Source organism: Nomascus leucogenys, chromosome 12 (genome assembly GCF_006542625.1).
Source record: "Nomascus leucogenys isolate Asia chromosome 12, Asia_NLE_v1, whole genome shotgun sequence".
NCBI classification, from domain to species: Eukaryota; Metazoa; Chordata; class Mammalia; order Primates; family Hylobatidae; genus Nomascus; species Nomascus leucogenys.
Genome location: NC_044392.1, coordinates 75776378 through 75794144, shown reverse-complemented (window position 1 = coordinate 75794144; position 17767 = coordinate 75776378).

Genomic DNA, 17767 nt, shown 5'->3' with positions numbered 1-17767 from the left:
GGCATGATATAGAAACATTTTCTAGCATATGAGCCTCAGTTTCTCCACCTGAGAAATGAGATGGATTCTGAATTTAAACTTACTACTGACAATTCAAACTGACTACTCAAAATAAATTTAGTAAAATTTATTCCCTGAATGTAAGAACCATGTATTGTACTTATTTTTGTATGTATGTATGTATGTGAGAGAGACAGAGTCTTGCTCTATCACCCAGGCACAAGCAATCCTCCTGCCTCAGCCTCCTGAGTAACTGGGACCACAGGCATGCGCCACCATGCCCAACTGTCTTTGCATTTTTTGTAGAGATGTAGTGTCGCTATGTTGCCCAGGTTGGTCTCAAACTTGATCTGCCTGTCTTGGCCTCCCAAAGTGCTGGGATTACAGGCATGAGCCACCAGGCTTGGACTATTATATTTCTTTTAATCTTTATGATCCCTAGTATGTAGAAGGTGTTGAGTTATTATAATTCTGTTGAATGAATTTGAATATTTAAAACAATTGGGAGATTTAAATCAGTATATTAAATTAAAATTTGTAGGTTAGATATAAATGTGAATTTTATACTGGTGAAGCTTTCAAATTTTATATAGCAAAAGAATATACTTAAATGTTAAGCATATTCTGAATAAATATTTTTATACGTAAACATAAGTGTTAGTTTTGAGAAGTAGTAGAAGACATAACATCAACAGAAAGCAGATTGGTGAATGCCAGAGGCTGGGAAGAAGGAAGAATGGGAGTAAATGCTTAATGGGTATGAGATTTTCTTTTGGGGTGACAAAAATGTTTTGAAACTTGATAGAGGTGATCATTGCACAACATTGTGAATACAACAAATGCAACTTAATTCTACCCTTTAAAATGGTTAATTTTGTATTATGTGCATTTCATTTAAAAAATGTTATCAGGAAATAATGTGAAAAAGTCAGACAGGAGGAAAGAATCTTTGCCTTCTTAAATTTTCATTATCTTGAGATTAACGTAAGAAAGCTGCAAATATGTGCCACTCATTGCATAAAATTTCTCCCTTTGCTCTCTCCAAAGGATAAAGATGGCTTATAACGAGAGAAAACAGCAGATGAGAGTTGAGGCAAACAGCGTCGTTTTCATTCATCATAATTACTAGCTAAGAAGATTTTCATGGTCAGAATGAATTATGGATATGCTTTTGTGAGGAAAATTAACAAGATTAACTTGGTAAACTTATAGCAAGTAAATATCTAACATCAGCCAAGTGTATAAAAGAGTTTCGATATATAGAGGATGTATCTGCCTTAAATGCAAAGCACTGTAAAATAAAGCCCTCAAAAATAAAGTAATACCTGGAATTATGGTGTGAGCTTTAAAACTTCATTTAATTTTACGAGGTCACTGTGCAGTGACCAATACAATATATTGTTTTGGAAAGCAGTGTGACATTACTAAATGCACTATCTTACCTATGTAACAAACCTGCACATCCTGCACATGTATTCTTGAACTTAAAATAATTAAAAAAAAAAAAGAAATCACATAGAAAAGACCTTCTTTGACAGAATATTTCCCAATTGCACATGAAACAAACATTTTAGACAGATTTTTTTTTGGCAGAATATTTTGTCATTAAATAAAATCTTTAGCCCAGGTCTAAAGATTATACCATATGTCATTAGGGGATAATTTTATTCTTTCTTAAGGTAGAAGGTACTATAATAATAAACCAGTCTTTTTGTTATAAGAAAAGTCTAATGTGTGGTCATAAACCTCAGTCATTTTAAAGACTGATTTTTATAAATATTGTTTAAAAATCCTTCCTGTCGGTACTCTTCATACTTTCTTATTTAAATTTGTTAAGAACGACAACAAAAATAAATGCCTCATCTTAGTGAAGGGAAACACCATCCTCTAAGGTATAGGTGTCAAAGATGATTACCAGCTCCCTGGTTTGTGACTACACAAACCAGGTTATCATCAAACCAGGTAATCACAAACCAGGTAATCATCTTTGACACCCCTATCTTCCTAAAACCTTCATGCAATATATCACCACATCTGGTTGACTTAACCATCTATACATCTATGCATTTATGTAATATCAAATTTATCTACTTCTTCACAGTCTCACCACCAGCATTCCATTCATCTACCAGAGGTCTTTGTACTATGCAAACCTCTTATCCCTATGAAACCTGCTTTACGCTCTCCCAAACCTATTGAATATATACATGCTAGAAGATCCTTAAAACATGAGAATCTGTTCATGACATTCCCTATGTAGAATCCTTCACTGGCTTTTCACTACTCTTCACATGGTTATGAGAACCTATTAAACCAGGCTTTGCTTGACTCTCCTTCTCCAGCCAGGCATCTAGTACCTCCAGTCACAACAGCCTCCTCTCACTTCCTCAAGTACACCATGCTTCCAACAATCCAGAGGCTTCACCCATGATTCTCTGGAATCAATGCTTTTCCTCCCACCTCTATCCCCTATCTTCTCTTCTTCTCTTCATTCACATTCAACTCAAATGACATTTGAGCACAGAAGTTTTTCCTGATAATAGATTAGACCAGGCCCCTCAAATGTTTTCATAACACATAGAAGTATTTATTTCGTAACAATCATCATAGTTTTAAGTCACAGATTTTGTGTAAATATTTTATCTTTTACTATATCATAAGTTCCATGAGAAGCGGACCAGGTCTTATAGACCAGGTCTATTTTCCTCGATACTATGTTCCAGTTACAAAGAATAAATGAATTTGCAGTTGACAATAACTAAATTAGAAAAAGAATCTGGCAAAGTAACATTAGCTGTTATTTGACAACTAACACTAATACTAATCATCCTCTTCCCCCAGTTCTTATTGATGAGATTATCAAATTTAGCACTTAAATGTACTATAATTAATTTGTGATTTTAGCAATACTTCTAGTTAGCTTGCAAGTTTCTTAGAGAAATAAATATGTCTAATATATCTCCTGTATTCCTCTGGCATCTCACATTGTGAAGAGCACATAGACGGTACTTCATAAATACTACCTGATTAATATCTTTCATTTTTTTATTTTTTATTATACTTTAAGTTCTGGGGTACATGTGCAGAACTTGCAGTTTTGTTGCATAGGTATACACGTGCCATGGTGATTTGCTGCACCCATCAAACCTTCACCTACATTAGGTATTTCTCCTGATGCTATCCCTCCCCTGCCTCCCCACACCCTAACAGGCTCTAGTGTGTGATGTTCCCCTCCCTGTGTCCATCTGTTCTCCTTGCTCAAATACCACTTATGAGTGAGAACATGCGGTGTTTGGTTTTCTGTTCTTGTGACAGTTTACTGACAATGGTGGTTTCCAGCTTCTTCCATGTCCCTGCAAAGGACATGAACTCATCCTTTTTATGGCTGCATAGTATTCCATGGTGCATATGTGCCACATTTTCTTTATCCAGTCTATCAGTGATGGACATCTTGGTTGGTTCCAAGTCTTTGCTATTGTGAATAGTGCATAGTATTTCATAGTGCATATGTGCCACATTTTCTTTATCCAGTCTATAATTGGTGGACATTTGGGTTGGTTCCAAGTCTTTGCTATTGTGAATATTGCTGCAATAAACATACGTGTGCATGTGTCTTTATAGTAGAATGATTTATAATCCTTTGGGTATATACCAAGTAATGGGATTGCTGGGTCAAATGGTATTTTTAGTTCTAGATTCTTGAGGAATCACCACACTGTCTTCCACAATGGTTGAACTAATTTACACTCCTACCAACAGTGTAAAAGTATTCCTACTTCTCCACATCCTCTCCAGCATCTGTTGTTTCCTGACTTTTTAATGATCGCCCTTCTAATTGGCGTGAGATGGTATCTCATTGTGGTTTTGATCTGCGTTTTTCTAATGACCAGTGATGACTAGCATTTTTTCATATGTTTGTTGGCTGCATAAATGTCTTCTTTTGAGAAGTCTCTGTTCATATTCTTCTCCCACTTTTTGATGGGGTTATCTGTTTTTTTCTTGAAAATTCATTTAAGTTCTTTGTGGATTCTGGGTATTAGCCCTTTGTCAGATCGATAGATTGCAAAATTTTTCTCCCTTTCTGTAGGTTGCCTGTTCAGTCTGATGAGAGTTTCTTTTGCTGTGCAGAAGCTCTTTAGTTTAATTAGATCCCAATTGTCAATTTTGGCATTTGTTGCCATTGCTTTTGGTGTTTTAGACATAACGTCTTTGCCCATGCCTATGTCCTGAATGGTATTGCCCAGGTTTTCTTCTAGGATTTTTATGGTTTAGGTCTTATGTTAAAGTTTTTAATTGATCTTGAGTTGATTTTTGTATCAGGTGTAAGGAAGGGGTCCAGTTTCAGTTTTCTGCATATGGCTAGCCAGTTTTCCCAACACTATTTACTAAATAGGGAATCTTTTCCCCATTGCTTGTTTTTGTCAGGTTTGTCAAAGATCAGATGGTTGTAAATGTGTGGTGTTACTTCTGAGGCCCCTGTTCTGTTCCATTTGTCTATATATATGTTTTGGTACCACTACCATGCTATTGTGGTTACTGTAGCCTTGTCGTATAGTTTGAAGTCAGATAGCGTGATGCCTCCAGCTTTGTTCTTTTTGCATAGGATTATCTTGGCAATGTGGGCTCCTTTTTGGTTCCATATGAAGTTTAAAGTAGTTTTTTCTAATTCTGTGAAGAAAGTCAGTGGTAGCTTGATAGGGATAGCATTGTATCTATAAATTACTTTGGGCACTATGGCCATTTTCACAATATTGATTCTTCCTATCCATGAGCATGGAATGTTTTTCTATTTGTTTGTGTCCTCTCTTATTTCCTTGAGCAGAGGTTTGTAGTTCTCCTTGAAGAGGTCCTTCACATCCCTTGTAAGTTGGATTCCTAGGTATTTTATTCTCTTTGTAGCAATTGTGAATGGGAGTTCACTCATGATTTGGCTCTCTGTTTGTCTGTTATTGGTGTATATGAAGGCTTGTGATTTTTGTACAGTGATTTTATATCCTGAGACTTTGCTGAAGTTGCTTACCAGTTTAAGGAGATTTTGGGCTGAGGTGATGGGGTTTTCTAAATATATAATCATGTCTCTGCAAACAGGGACAATTTGACTTCCTCTCTTCCTATCTGAATATCCTTTATTTCTTTCTCTTGCCTGATTGCCCTGGCCAGAACTTCCAGTACTATGTTGAATAGGAGTGGTGAGAGAGGGCAGCCTTGTCTTGTGCCAGTTTTCAAAGGGAATATTTCCAGTTTTTGCCCATTCTGTATGATATTGGCTGTGGGTTTGTCATAAATAGCTCTGATTATTTTGAGATACGTTGCATTGATACTTAGTTTATTGAGAGTTTTTAGCATGAAGGAGTGTTGAATTTTGTTGAAGGACTTTTCTGCATCTGTGGAGATAATCATGTGTTTTTTGTCATTGGTTCTCTTTATGTGATGGATTACATTTATTGAGTTGAGTATATTGAACCAGCCTTGCATCCCAGGGATGAAGCTGACTCGATCATGGTGGATAAGCTTTTTGATGTGCTGCTGGATTTTATTTGCTAGTATTTTATTGAGGATTTTGGCATCAATGTTCATCAGGGATATTGGCCTGAAATTTTTCTTCTTTGTTGTGTTTCTGCCAGGTTTTTGAATCAGGATGATGCTGGCCACATAAAATGAGTTAGGGAGGAGGCCCTCTTTTTCTGTTGTTTGGAGTAGTTTCAGAAGGCATGATATCAGCTCCTCTTTGCACCTCTGGTAGAATTCAGCTGTGAATCCATCTGGTCCTGGACTTTTTTTGGTTGGTAGGCTGTTAATTACTGCCTCAATTTCAGAACTTGGTATTGGTCTATTCAGGGATTCGACTTCTTCTGGTTTAGTCTTGGGAGGCTGTATCTGTCCAGGAATTTATTCATTTCCTCTAGGTTTTCTACTTTATTTGCATAGATAATATATTTATTTTATCTTTTAATATATTATTAAAATAATAATAATATTTATAGTATTCTTTGATGGTAGTTTGTATTTCTGTGTGATCAGTGGTGATATTTCCTATATCATTCTTCATTGCATCTATTTGATTCTTCTGTATTTTCTTCTTTATTAGTCTGCCTAGCAGTCTATCTATTTTGTTGATCTTTTCGAAAAACCAGCTCCTGGATCCACTGATTTTTTGAAGGGGTTTTCGTGTCTCTATCTCCTTCAATTCTGCTCTGATTTTAGTTATTTCTTGTCTTCTGCTAGCTTTTGAATTTGTTTGCTGTTGCTTCTCTAGTTCTTTTAATTTTGATGTTAGGATGTCAATTTTAGATCTTTTCTGCTTTCTCTTGTGGGCATTTAGTACTATAAATTTCCCTCTAAGCACTGCTTTAAATGTGTCCCAGAGACTCTGGTATGTTGTGTTTCAAATAACTTATTTATTTTTGCCTTCATTTCGTTATTTATCCAGTAGTCATTCAGGAGCATGTTGTTCAGTTTCCATGTAGTTGTGCAATTCTGAGTGAGTTTCTTCATCCTGAGTTCTAATTTGATTGAACTATGGTCTGAGAGACTGTTTGTTATGATTTCTGTTCTTTTGCATTTGCTGAGGAGTGTTTTACTTCCCATTATGTGATCAACTTTAGAATAAGTGCGATGAGGTGCTGAGAAGAACATACATTCTGTTGATTTGGGGTGGAGAGTTCTGTAGATGTCTATTAGGTCTGCTTGGTCCAGAGCTGAGTCCAAGTCTTGAATATCCTTTAAAATTTTCCATCTCATTGATCTAATATTGACAGTGGGGTGTTAAAGTCTCCCACTATTATTGTGTGGGAGTCTAAGTCTCTTTGTAGGTGTCTAAGAACTTGCTTTATGAATCTGGGTGCTCCCGTATTGGGTGCATATATATTTTGGATAGTTAGTTCTTCTTGATGCATTGATCCCTTTACCATTATGTAATGGCCTTGTCTCTTTTGATCTTTATTGGTTTAAAGTCTGTTTTATCAGAGATTAAGATTGCAACTCTTGCTTTCTTTTGCTTTCCATTTGCTTGGTAAATATTCCTCTCTCCCTTTATTTTGAACCTGTGTGTGTCTTTGCACATGAGATGGTTCTCCTGAATACAGCACACTGATGAGTCTTGCCTCTTTATCCAATTTGCCAGTCTACGTCTTTTACTTGGGGCATTTAGCCCATTTACATTTAAGGTTAATATTGTTATGTGTGAATTTGATCCTGTTATCATGAGGCTAACTGGTTGTTTTGCCCATTAGTTGATGCAGTTTCTTCCTAGTGTAGACGTTCTCTACAATTTGGTATGTTTTTGCAGTGGCTGGTACTGGTTGTTCCTTTCCATGTTTAGTGCTTCCTTCAGGAGCTCTTGTAAGGCACGCCTGCATTTGCTTGTCTGTAAAGGATTTTATTTCTCTTTTGCTTAAGAAGCTTAGTTTGGCTGGATATGACATTCTGGGTTGGAAATTCTTTTCTTTAAGAATGTTGAGTATTGGCCCCCACTCTCTTCTGGCTTGTAGGGTTTCTGAAGAGAGATCTGCTGTTAGTCTGATGGCTTCCCTTTGTGGATATTCTGATCTTTCTCTCTGGCTGTCCTTAACATTTTTTTCCTTCATTTCAACCTTGGCGAATCTGACAATTATGTGTCTTAGGGTTGCTCTTCTCGAGGAGTATCTTTGTGGTGTTCTCTGTATTTCCTGAATTTGAATGTTGGCCTGCCTTTCTAGATTGGGGAAGTTCTCCTGGATAATATCCTGCAGAGTGTTTTCCAACTTGGTTCCATTCTCCCATCACTTTCAGGTATGCCAATCTATTGTAGGTTTTGTTTTTTCATATAATATTTCTTGGAGCTTTGTTCATTCCTTTTTATTCTTTTTTCTCTAATCTTGTCTTCTCACTTTATTTCATTAAGTTGATCTTCAATCACTGATCTCCCTTCTTCAACTTGATCAATTCAGCTATTGATACTTGTGTACACTTCACAAAATTCTCATGGTGTGTTTTTCAGCTCCATCAGGTCATTTATGTTCTTCTCTAAACTGGTTATTCTAGTTAGCAATTCATTTGACATTTTTTTAAGGTTCTTAGCTTCTTTGCATTGGATGAGAACATGCTCCTTTAGCTCCTTTATTACCCAACTTCTGAAGGCTACTTCTGTGAATTCGTCAAACTCATTCTCTGTCCAGTTTTGTTCTGTTGCTGGGGAGGAGTTATGATCCTTTGGAGGAAAAGAGGCATTCTGGTTTTTGGAATTTTCAGCCTTTTTGCACTGGTTTCTCCCCATCTTTGTGGATTTATCTACCTTTGTTCTTTGATGTTGGTGACCTTCATATGGGGCCTTTGAGCGGTCATGCTATTCCTTTCTGTTTGTTAGTTTTCCTTCTAACAGTCAGGCCCCTCTGCTGCAGGTCTGCTGGAGTTTGCTGGAGGCTCACTCCTGACCCTGTTTGCCTGGGTATCACCAGCAGAGCCTGCAGAACAGCAAAGGTTGCTGCCTGTTCTTTCTTCTGGAAGCTTCGTCCCAGAAAGGCACCTGCCAGATGGCCAGATGCCAGCCAGAGCTCTCCTGTATGAAGTGTCTCTCGGCCCTACTGGGAGATGTCTCACAGTCAGGATACACAGGGTTCAGGGACCCACTTGAGGAGGCAGTCTGACCCTTAGCAGAGCTCGAACGCCATGCTGGGAGGTCCGCTGCTCTCTTCAGGGCCATCAGGCAGGGACTTTTAAGTCTGCTGAAGCTGCACCCACAGCCGCCCTTTTCCCCAGGTGCTCTGTCCCAGGGAGATGGGGGATTTATCTACAAGTCCCTGACTGGGGCTGCTGCCTTTTATTCAGAGATGCCCTGCCCAGAGAGGAGACATCAGGCAGTCTGGCCACAGCAGCCTTGCTGAACTGCAGTGGGCTCCGCCCAATTTGACCTTCTTGGCTGCTTTGTTTACACTGTGAGCATAAAACTGCCTACTCAAACCTCAGCAATGGCGGGTGCCTCTCCCCCCACCAAGTTAGAGCATCCCAGATAGATCTCAGACTGCTGCTGTGCTGGCAACGAGAATTTCAAGCCAGCAGATCTCAGTTTGCTGGGCTTCTTGGAGGTGGGACCTGCCAAGCCAGAACACTTGGCTCCCTGGCTTCAGCACCTCTTTTCAGGGGAGTGAACGGTTCTATCTGCCTGGCATTCCAGGTGCCACTGGCATATGGAAAACAACAACCACAACAACAACGACAAAAACTCCTGCAGCTAATTCAGTGTCTGCCTCAACAGCCGCCCAGTTTTGTGCTTGAAACTGAGGGCCCTGGTGGGGTAGGCACCAGAGGGAATCTCCTGGTCTGTGGGTTGCAAAGAAGACAGTGGGACAAGTGCAGTGTCTGAACCGGAGTGTGCATGGTTCCTCAAGCTCAGTTCCTCACGGCTTCCCTTGGGTAGGAGAGAAAATTCCCCAACCCCCTGTGCTTCCTGGGTAAGGCGATGCCCCAGCCTGTTTCAGCTCGCCCTCCATGGGCTGCGCTCACTGTCCAACCAGTCTCAATGTGATTAACTGGGTACCTCAGTTGATAAAGCAGAAATCAGCCGCCTTCTGCGTCAATCTCACTGGGAGCTGCAAAAAGGAGCTGTTCCTATTCGGCCATCTTGCCAGCAATCTCCATCTTTCATTTTAACAAAATTGTAGCCATAGTATTTTCCTAGAACTCCAGGATATTTAATGATTATATATGGATATTTTATATGTGCATCATACCAAGGAGAGCTGAAGCAAAGTTCATGATTTTCCTCCAAAGCAGCTCCTTCTCTCAACTTCCTAGTCTCTATAAATAGCACTACTGCATGACTGAAGTGATTCTTGAAAAATACTACCTGCTTAAATACTTTCCCACTTAAAATTCTATGAAGTCTTCCCATCAGATGTAGAATAACACCTAAACTCTTTACCATAAACCGAGTTCTCACATGATCTGGCCCTTGCTTATCTTTCCAACTTTATCTAAAAACTTTGCTGCTCTTTGTCCTCCTTGTTCTGGCCACATGATGTTCTTGTAAATCAAAGGTGTCAAGCTCATTCCGATTTTAGACCTTTTGCCTCAATTTCCACTTGCCTAGAAAGCATTTCTTCTGATTTTCACTGACTGAATCCATCTTTGTCATTTGCATATGTATCAGTCCATTCTCACACTGCTATAAATACCTGAGAGTGGGTAATTTATAAAGAAAAGATGTTTAATTGGCTTGTGGTTCCTGCAGGCTGTACAGAAAGTATGGCTGGGGAGACCTCAGGAAACTTACAATCATGGTGGAAAGCCAGTGGGAACCAGATGTGTCTTCACATGGTTGAAGCAGGAGGAAGAGGAGGAGGGCAGAGTTGCTACACACTTTTAAACAACCAGATCTCAGGATAACTCACTGATATGGTTTGGCTCTGTGTTCCCACCGAGAACTGGAACAAAAATGACTCTTGTTATGCTTTAGCAAAGAGATAGGCAGCATTTAGCCCGTGCCCTAGAGATTTGTGGAAATTTGAAGTTGAGAGAGATGACTTAGAGTATCTAGCGGAAGAAATTTCTAAGCAACAAAGCATTCAAGATGTGACTAGGGTGCTGCTAAAGGCATTCAGTTTAAAAGGGAAACAGAGCATAAAAGTTAAGAAAAATCTGCAGCATGACAATGTGATAGAAAAGAAAAACCCATTTTCTGAGGAGAAATTTAAGCTGGCTGCATATATTTTTATAAGTAAGGAGGAGCTGAATGTTAATCCCCAAGACAATGGGGAAAATGTCTCTAGGGCACCTCAGAGCCCTTCATGGCAGTCCCTCCCATCACATGCCTGGAGGCCTAGGAGAAAATGGTTTTGTGGGCCAGGCCCAGGGTCCCCATGCTGTGTGCAGCCTAGTAACTTGGTGCCCTGTGTCCCAGCCTCACCAGCTGTGGTTGAAAGGGGCCAACGTAGAGCTGGGGCCATGGCTTCAGAAGGTGAAAACCCCAAGCCTTGGCAGCTTCCATGTGGTGTTGAGCCTGCAAGTGCACAGAAGTCAAGAACTGAGGTGTGGGAACCTCCGCCTAGATTTCAGATAATGTATAGAAATGCCTGGATACCCAGGCAGAAGTTTGCTGCAGGGGCGGGGCACTCATGGAGAACCTCTGCTAGGACAATGCAGAAGGGAAATGTGGGGTCGGAGCCCCCACACAGAGTTCCTACTAGGGTACTGCTTAGTTGAGCTATGAGAAGAGGGCCACTATCCAGACCCCAGAATAGTAGATCACCAATGGCTTGCACCATTCATCTGGAAAAGCCACAGACACGCAATGCCAGCCCATGAAACTATCTGGGAGGGAGGTTGTATCCTGTAAAGTCACAAGTGCAGAGCTGCCCAAGACCATGGGAATCCATCTGTTGCATCAGTGTGAACTGGATGTGATAAATTGAGTCAAAGGAGATCATTTTGGGACTTTAAAATTTGACTGCCCTGCTGGATTTTGGACTTGCATGGGCCCTGTAACCCCTTTGTTTTGGTCAATGTCTTCTATTTGGAATGGCTGTATTTACCCAATGCCTCTACCCCTATTATATCGAGGAAGTAACTAGCTTGCTTTTGATTTTACAGGCTCATAGGTGGAAGGGACTTGCCTTTCTCAGATGAGACTTTGGAAGGTGGACTTATGGGTTAATGCTGAAATGAGTTAAGACTTTGGGGGACTGTTGTGAAGGCATGATTGGTTTTGAAATGTGAAGACATGAGATCTGGGAGGGCCAAGGGTGGGATGATATGGTTTGTCTCTGTGTCCCTACCCAGATCTCAACTTGAATTGTACTCACATAACTCTCATGTGTTGTGGGAGGGACTCAGTGGGAGATAATTTGAATCATGGGGGCAGTTTTCCCCATACTGTTCTCGTAGTAGTGAGTAAGTCTCATGAGATCTGATGGTTTTATCAGGGGTTTCCACTTTTGCATCTTTCTCATTTTCTCTTGCTGCTGCCATGTAAGAAGTACCTCTCACCTCCCGCCATAATTCTGAGGCCTCCCCAGCCATGTGGAAGTGTAAGTCCAATTAAACCTCTTTTTCTTCCCAGTCTCGGGCATGTCTTTATCAGCAACATGAAAATGGACTAATAACCTCACTCACTATCACAAAAACAGCACCAAAGGGGGAATCCACCCCCATGATCCAATCACTTCCCACCAGGCTCCACCTCCAACATTAGGGATTATAATTTAACATGAAGTTTGGGTGGGGACACAGGCTCAAACCATATCAGCATCTCAGCATAAGTGTCAGCTACATGGAGAAGCCTTTCATAAATTATCCAGTTTAGGGATGTAAATACCCAGTCTGTGTTTATAAATAAAATTGAGATCCAGGAAGAGGACAGATCAATGGGGTGAATGGGGGTAGGGGTGGAGGCTCAAAAAAGGCTTCTCTGAAAATATACTGAGGAAAGACCAAAGAGCAAGCCATGTGGATATCTGGACAACAAACCTTTAAGGTAAAGGGAACAGTTGTGTAAAAGCCATGAGGCAAGATTTGGTGTGCCAAGGAAGCCATGATGGCTGGAGATGAGTGAGCGAGGAGGAGAAAGCAGGGCATGAAGTCAGACAGCAGCAGACCAGATCATGGGCTCGTAGATAGGGGACTTATAGGCCATGATAAGGATTTGGGATTTTACACAGAGAGAGACAGTAAGCCCTCAGATGGTTGTGAGGCGAGACATCATAAAATCAAGCATATATTTGTTTAAAAAATAGCTGAATGGATAAATGAACAAAACTGGAAAATGAATTAGTCCTGAGACACAGGGCTGTAATGATATCTCCTATAGATATGGACAGGGAGAATCTTTTATCAGCATTCATCTAATAAAGCACAGGGGAACTCTGAGATTCAAATGGTGTTGAACCGATTCTTGAAGAGTGGCTGACCAGCCATATACAGTGACCCCTCCTAATTCTGCCTGTGCACCACCCCAACTTTACTCTTTTCTCTTAACTCTTATTTTCTAATATTCCACTTTTTGGTTGATTTATTTTTGTTTGTCTTCTTTCACTAGAATAGCAGCTTCTTGAGGGCAGGCAATTTTGTCTGCCTTAATGAGTGCTTTTTCTTGAGTGTCTAGAACAGCTTTAAGTGTTCAATGGAGAGTTGCTGAGAAAACAAATGAAGAGATGCTGATAGAGTGTAGCCAGCGGGTATCCCATTGTACCTGAGGCCACAACATGAGTGCTATGTGATGCCATCTCCTCTCCCAGACTCACCCTGCACCACCACACTGTGGCTCAGAGACCAGCAACACTGCCTCCCTTTCTCCTCCTTCCATGAAGTTCTATGTCTCCTCTACAGGAATTACTCAATATGAAGTTTCCCTCTGGAACAAAGAGGAGATTCTTCCTTCTTTCATGGTCTAAGAAAACACATTGAGAAAACTCCAGTGGTTGAAAACGAGAGTTTTAGCATTGTTATAAAAAATAAAAATTATTGTGTACCTTGAGATCCAGGAGAGCAGCATATATTTGCAATATCCAAATCCCTAAAACAATGGCAGCTTGGACAATTTTGTAAGTACCTTATTTTCTCAACATATTTTCTGTTTAGGATATTTTTGTCAGGCTGCCAGCATATGGTTAAGATTTATCTTGTTGCGTAGGTCATCTGCTTTTAAATGAAATACACAATACCAATAAGCAATTTCCTGCTGTGACAGAGAAAGATTAGAAAGTACTTATGTCTCAAAAGTACACCCATAATTATTGTTCAGTTTACTTTGAAAGAATGAAAAGAAAAACAATTTGTCTCCCCAAGTAGGTAGATATATGTAAAATAGACAAGTTTAGAAGCATAGTCTCAAAATTTGGGATACGGGTTTCAACTTCATGCTACTTTCAAGGTCATTCATAAACTGTAAAGTCATATTTGTTGCCAGGAGAGACTATAAATGTCATAGAGAGTAGTAACACATGCACATACTGACTGAACCAAATTGTTTCAATGTTTTCATCTTTGCACAATGCTTTGAATTGTAAATTTAAAAATATAAATAGATGTCATTGGTGATTAAAGAAAATAGGTTGGAATTGGCAATGACATCTAGCTGAGAATGATTAAATGCAAAATATCATTTTTTGTGAAAGAAGAAAAATATACTACTTCTTGTGACATTAACATTTATGTTTTGGGTAAGTATATTTGATGCTTGATTAAGCTTAATATTATGGAACATAGGGCAAAACATCCCTGTCAATTCTCATTTTCTGTGATATATATTAATTTTTACATTTGGTGAAGGGGTAGAAAAGAGGTAGACAAACAGAAAGACACACTGAGCTGTTTATTCCTTGTGATTTCATGTATTATGGAAAGAAAATTTCAAATCTGAGATTATCCCAGAAGACACTCTGGTTCAGTGCTTCTTAAATATTAATGTTCTTAAGAATCACATGGGGATTTTGTGAAAATTCAAATTCCGATTCAATAGTTACAAGATGTTTCTTGGGATTCTTCAACATTCCATGCAAGTCCTCAGGAAAAGATGATACAGCTGGTCACAGAATCATACTTTGTAAGTGCTAAGGTCTGTCCCTCACCCAGTGTGAACCTATAAAAAATGTGACTGTTGCAAAGAAAAATCTACTTCCAAAAATAAATATAACCTACTCTGAACCAAGGGAAATGTTTCCGTATCATCTAATATTGTATATTATTTGCATCGAAGTTTACTTCTTATTGTGAAATCAGAGAATAATCAAAAAGTGACTGTATTTGAACATAGAAGCCTTACTTTATTGTATTCCAAAATTTCATTCTAGGTCTGAAATCATATTATTGGTGAGATACTGTTAAAATACTGGCTTTGTAATATAACCATAAACAAAATTATGGAATTAGTAATACATCTCAGAAAACTTTTCTGAAAATTCCTATTAATATAAATATCTTACTCTGAATTTTTATTCTTTTAAACTCTGGATAGTTTGTTTTATGTTTGTTTAAATTTAAGTTAAAGAGAAAACTGGGTTGGGAAGAGTTGCTAGAAGACTCTTCTAGTCCAGGAGAGGTGATGATGGCTTCTCCTGGTTACTGGCAGTGAGCAGTAGAGAAATGGAAGAGCCAGGAGCCAGATCAATAGGCTTTACGTCTGTGCTATTACAGACAATTTCACTTCCTCCTATGAGGCTAGCTAGTTATCTCAATGCTATTTATTGAATAATCTATTTGTCTGCCATTAATTTGAAATGCTACTTTTATCATATACCTTATGAGAAAATTATCCCACATATACTTGATTTATCTCTTACATCTGGCCCTTTCTGTTGATTTTCCCATTCTGAGGCAGTACCACACTGCTTTATTGCTATATACCACATTACTGCTATATTTAAAATTTTCCCCATGCTTACTCTTCCAGATGAACTTTAGAATCATGTAATAGAGTTCCAAACTTTCTGCTGGGATTTTGAGTAGTATTACATTGCATATTTAAATTAATTTAGTAAAATCAACATCTTTCTAATTTAAGAATTTCAAATGAAGAATAGAAGATGTCTCTATTTTCATTCAAATTTTATTTTATACTTCTTAGTAAAGTCTGGCTTATACATATGCATATTGGACAATTTATTTAAAGTTTTTTTCCTTGGAAGTTATCATTGTATTATTATTGTAGATGACATCTCTTTTTCCTTCATTTCCCTCTATCTGGCGGTTGTTGGCCTTACAGAGACTTTTACATTATCTTGTACATTATTTAGATTATTTGGCAATTTAATTTACCAAACTCTCTTATTTGCTTCTATTGGTTTTTCAGTTAATTTCTTGGCATCTCTAGGCATAGCATATAACAATATCATTTAGAGACATTCATGTATTATATTTTCTTTTCTAGTGCACACACATTGTATTTCCTTCTTTAACTTCTAACTCCTTTAACATTTCTCTGACAATATTAAATAACAGAGATGGTAGCAAGTATCTGTGTCTTTCTAGTTCATGACTTTAATAGAATACTTTTATGGCTCACTATATAGCATTTTGCAAACCATGAGATATACCATAGTTACACATTAAAGAGCATTTAATATAATGATACTTTTAAACATAATATCATTTTAGTGTATAAGAAATAGAAATGATATCCATCTTGTGTTTACGATTTTATTTTTCTTTGAGACAAAGTCTCACTCTGTTAACCCCAGGCTGGAGTGCAGTGGCACGGTCCCGGCTCACTGCAACCTCTGCCTCCCGGGTTCAAGCAATTCTCATGACTCAGCCTCCAGAGTAGCTAGGATTACAGGCACCCACCACCACTCGCAGCTAATTTTTGTATTTTAGCAGAGACAGGGTTTCACCTTGTTGGCCAGGCTGGTCTCAAACTCCTGACCCCAGGTGATCCATCCACCTCGGCCTCCCAAAGTGCTGGGATTACAGGTGTGAGCCACCGCACCCAGCCTGTTTATGATTTTTTAAAAAGGAATCATAGTTGAGTTTTAGCAAATCTGTTTTAGCACTCATTGATAAGATGATTTACCTACTCTTGCAACTTCTTAAAATAACTAATAAAATTAATAGATTCTGGATGTTGAACTATTCCTTAATTCCAAGAATAATTCCACTAGGTCATGTACAAAAATATTAAATACATTATGATATTAACCATTTGGGGAATATGCCATATTTTTGCATCAATATTCAAATTTTGTTTTTAAATTATTATTGTTTTACTGGGGTTTTTTATTTGCACAGATTAGAGAAAGATTTGTTTTTTAATTCTATATTATCTCTATCAGATTCCAGTGTATGTGTAATTCTCACTTTGCAAAATAATTGAAAAGATTTCTTTCTTTTTATGAAATCAGGCACAGTTTAAATACCAATGTTTCTATTTCTATTCATGCTTTGAAAGAATATGTCTTTGAAATCATTTTGATTGGAAATATTGTTCAAGGATCTCTTGACAACTTTCTCAAAATATTTTCCAGTTATTGGAACTTGGAAACTATATGTTTCTCTTCTTGTATCAAATTATATAATTTGTATTTTATCAACAAAGCAGTTTATATTGGATTTTAGTTATTATTCATTACATATTATTGAATTTACTATTCATTAGTTGAGAAAATTATGAGTTTCTAATTTCTAAAATATTCCTATCTTTCATGATCTAATTTTCTTGTTATTGTCGGTTTTGTTTTTCTGTTTATTTGGATTATCAAATTTATTGGCAATAGAAGAAAATAGGCTGGAGTTAGCAATGACATCTATCTGAGAATCATTAAATTCAAAATATAGGTTTTTTGTGAAAGAAGAAAGGTATACTACTTCTTGTGACATTAACATTTATGTTTTGGGTAATTATAGTTGATGCTTGATAAAGCTTGATATCTTACTGTTGTTGTTTTTACTGCTGCTGTTTTCCAAGAATCAAACCTGGGGAATTTATGTTTGATTCTGCCTTCCTCTCTTGTTCCAAAATTCATTAATATTCTTATTAAATCATTCCTATTGCTTTCCTCACATATATTTTGGTGATCTTTCCCAATTTCTTGGCTTGGACGCTTAATTAACTGATTTCAATTCTTTCATATTTGGTGGTGAAGCTATTTAAGATACCTGCCATTCTGTGTACATCTCTGATTTCATCTCCTACTATCTTTTTGCCTGTATTTGACTCACACAAAATTAGTCATACTTTAACTAGATTTAGATATGACTCATCCACATAGGATGCATTGTAGTTGGACTTTGTTTCTTTAATAGAGCTGACACCATCTTTTTAAAATTTAGTTCTGTCCTTATGTTATTTTCCAATCAATAT